At 41.7% G+C, this 4101-nt stretch overlaps 1 long non-coding RNA gene across 1 annotated transcript; it reads right to left on the bottom strand.

Annotated features, from left to right (window-relative positions):
* Nucleotides 1-1242: 1242 nt before the first annotated feature.
* On the bottom strand, nucleotides 1243-3545 carry LOC121536297. The gene is made up of 3 exons (XR_005994850.1): nucleotides 3342-3545; nucleotides 1548-1635; nucleotides 1243-1371 (listed from the first exon to the last, which is right to left on the bottom strand). It is a non-coding gene; the product is annotated as an uncharacterized LOC121536297 (long non-coding RNA).
* Between the last annotated feature and the right edge of the window lie 556 nt (nucleotides 3546-4101).

Genomic DNA, 4101 nt, shown 5'->3' with positions numbered 1-4101 from the left:
GATGTTGGAGATTATGTGGATCTAATGAGGCAAACCATTACCACATATTTTAGGAATGTCCTAAGCTTGTCCCATACTGGCAGAACATGCATACAGTGGGGGAAAAAAGTATTTAGTCAGTCACCAATTGTGCAAGTTCTCCCACTTAAAAAGATGAGAGGCCTGTAATTTTCATCATAGGTACATGTCAACTATGACAGACAAATTGAGAAAAAAAAATCTCCAGAAAATCACATTGTAGGATTTTTAATGAATTTATTTGCAAATTAAGCTCTATTCTGTTTCTATTTATCCTAAAACAACTCCCTAGTCCTTGCAGATGAAAAGCATACCCATAACATGATGCAGCCACCATGCTTGAAAATATGAAGAGTGGTACTCAGTGATGTGTTGTGTTAGATTTGTCCGAAACATAATGCTTTGTATTCAGGACATAAAGTTAATTTCTTTACCACTGTTAAATAATGTAAATGTAAATGTAATGTTTTGCAGTTTTACTTTAGTGCCTTATTGCAAACAGGATATTTTTTATTCTGCACAGGCTTCCTTCTTTTCACTCTGTCATTTAGGTTAGTATTGTGGAGTAACTACAATGTTGTTGATCCATCCTCAGTTGTTTTCTCCTATCACAGCAATTAAACTGATGCAAACTCAAAATATAATACATTTCAACTCCATATCTGACATAGTACAGGTGTCTTTTTTTAAGCGTTTACTTTTGTTTCAAATTAGATTTATGTAAGACTATCAAGAAACACTGTGTGACCCTGATTTGGCCACTGCAGTAAAATGTTAAAGTCACCATTGGCCTCATGGTGAAATCCCTGAGTGGGTTCCTTCCTCTCCGGCAACTGAGTTAGGAAGGAGGCCTGTATCTTTGTAGTGACTGGGTGTATTGATACGCCCAGTGATTGATACCCAAAGTGTAATTAATAACTTCACCATGCACAAAGGGATATTCAATGTTTTTTTTTTTTTTTTTTTACCCATCTACCAATAGGTGCCCTTCTTACTGAGGCATTGGAAAACCTCCCTTGTCTTTGTGGTTGAATCGGTGTTTGAAATTCACTGCTCGACTGAGGGTCCTTACTGATAATTGTATGTGTGGGGTACAGAGATGAGGTAGTCATTCAAGAATCATGTTAAACACCATTATTGCACACAGAGTGCGTCCATGCAACTTATTATGTGACTTGTAAGCACAGTCTTACTCCTGAAAGTATAACTTATTGACTCAAGACATTTCAGCTATTCACTTTTTATTAAAGTTGTACAAATGTATTAATTTGTAAAAAATCCACTTTGACATTATGGAGTATTGTGTGTAGGTCAGTGACACAACATCTCGATGTAATCCATTTTAAATTCAGGCTGTAACAACAAAATGTGGAAAAGGTCAAGGGGTGTGAATACTTTCTTAAGGCACTGTATATCTTCACACTTACATGAATGTGCTGATGAAGCATAATAAATAGATGGGAAAGTGTTGTTAGCAAAGTAGGACCACAGCACAGCAATACATGTCAAGATCACATACAGTAGTGTACCGTGTATTTTTGCTCATGGTTCTCCCACTTCTTTTTCACCCATGCAGGTGACAGCTCCCCCTCCAGCTCACACTCCTTTACATAGATCCTGAAAAGACATAAGATTTTTTTTATTTCACCTTTATTTAACCAGGTGAGCCAGTTGAGAACAAGTTCTCATTTACAACTGCGACCTGGCCAAGATAAAGCAAAGCAGTGCGATAAAAACAACACAGAGTTACATATGGGGTAAACAAAACATAAAGTCAAAAATACAACAGAAAATATATATACAGTGTGTGCAAATGTAGCAAGTTATGGAGGTAAGGCAATAAATAGGCCATAGTGCAAAATAATTAAAATGTAGTATTAACACTGGAATGATAGATGTGCAAGAGATGATGTGCAAATAGAGATACTGGGGTGCAAATGAGCAAAATAAATAACAATATGGGGATGAGGTAGTTGGGAGGGCTAATTTCAGATGGGCTGTGTACAGGTGCAGTGATCGGTAAGGTGCTCTGACAACTGATGCTTAAAGTTAGTGAGGGAGATAAGAGTCTCCAGCTTCAGATATTTTTGCAGTTCGTTCCAGTCATTGGCAGTAGAGAACTGGAAGGAATGGCTGCCAAAGGAGGTGTTGGCTTTGGGGATGACCAGTGAGATATACCTGCTGGAGCGCATACTACGGGTGGGTGTTGCTATGGTGACCAATGAGCTAAGATAAGGCGGGGATTTGCCTAGCAGTGATTTATAGATGACATGGAGCCAGTGGGTTTGGCGACGAATATGTAGTGAGGACCAGCCAACAAGAGCGTACAGGTCACAGTGGTGGGTAGTATATGGGGCTTTGGTGACAAAACGGATGGCACTGTGATAGACTACATCCAATTTGCTGAGTAGAGTGTTGGAGGCGAAGTCAAGGATCGGTAGGATAGTCAGTTTTACGAGGGCATGTTTGGCAGCATGAGTGAAGGAGGCTTTGTTGCGAAATAGGAAGCCGATTCTAGATTTAACTTTGGATTGGAGATGCTTAATGTGTGTCTGGAAGGAGAGTTTACAGTCTAACCAGACACCTAGGTATTTGTAGTTGTCCACATACTCTAGGTCAGACCCCCGAGAGTAGTGATTCTAGTCGGGTGGGCAGGTGCCAGCAGCGTTTGATTGAAGAGCATGCATTTAAAAGAGAAGTTGGAGGCTACGGAAAGAGTGTTGTATGGCATTGAAGCTTGTTTGGAGGTTTGTTAACACAGTGTCCAATGAAGGGCCAGATGTATACAAAATGGTGTCGTCTGCATAGAGGTGGATCTGAGAGTCACCAGCAGCAAGAGCGACATCATTGATATACACAGAGAAAAGAGTCGGCCCGAGAATTGAACCCTGTGGCACCCCCATAGAGACTGCCATAGGTCCAGACAACAGGCCCTCCGATTTGACACACTGAACTCTATCTGAGAAGTAGTTGGTGAACCAGGCGAGGCAGTCATTTGAGAAACCAAGGCTATTTAGTCTGCCAATAAGAATGCGGTGGTTGACAGAGTCGAAAGCCTTGGCCAGGTCGATGAAGACGGCTGCACAGTACTGTCTATTATCGATCGCGGTTATAATATCATTTAGGACCTTGAGCATGGCTGAGGTGCACCCATGACCAGCTCGGAAACCGGATTGCATAGCGGAGAAGGTACGGTGGGATTCGAAATGGTCGGTGATCTGTTTGTTAACTTGGCTTTCAAAAACTTCCGAAAGGCAGGGCAGGATGGATATAGGTCTGTAACAGTTTGGATCTAGAGAATTTTACAACAGGATAGATCTCACCAGATTGTTGCATGAGAGGGATATCTGGCCTGGTCGCGATTTCCTTACAACGGGTACAATTTCATGGCATCCTCCAAAACCGACAACACAGGAATCCTTTGTCACAGGAGTAAAAATCCACAATAATGAGCAAAAATTATTCCCTCTGAATGGTTAATCTTGGCTGCTTAAAAGGTTGTCCACAGAAAAAGAACCTCAGCCAGGTACATGCCAAACATTTCCCCAAACTGCCCTCCTATTCTTAAAGGGACATGCCTTCTTAAAGGGATAGTCCACCACAAGGACAATGGTGGCCATCTTAGCTTTGCCAGTGCAAATAACACAGTCAGAGCTGGCAAATACATAATATAACAGTATGAAAATGAAAATACATATAAAAGTTTAACCTTGCAAGGTTTTTAAAAACTTTAAACCAGACATAATTATATTTCTATGTGCCTATCACCTCACACTTGTGGCAGCATCACAGGTAGGCCTGATCACCGACGACAATGAGACAGCATATAGGGAGGAGCTCAGAAACCTGGCAGAGTGGTGCCAGGACAACAATCTCTCCCTCAACATGGGCAAGACAAAGGAGTTTATCGTGGACCACAGGAAACAGAGGGCCGAACACGCCCCCATTCACATCGACGGGGCTGTAGTGGAGCGGGTAGAGATCTTCAAGTTCCTCGGTGTCCACATCACTAAGGACCTATCATGGTCCAAACACACCAACACAGTCATGAAGAGGGCACGACAACACCTCTTCCCCATCAGG

Source organism: Coregonus clupeaformis, chromosome 23 (genome assembly GCF_020615455.1).
Source record: "Coregonus clupeaformis isolate EN_2021a chromosome 23, ASM2061545v1, whole genome shotgun sequence".
NCBI lineage: Eukaryota > Metazoa > Chordata > Actinopteri > Salmoniformes > Salmonidae > Coregonus > Coregonus clupeaformis.
This window is presented reverse-complemented; position numbering and strand designations above follow the sequence as displayed.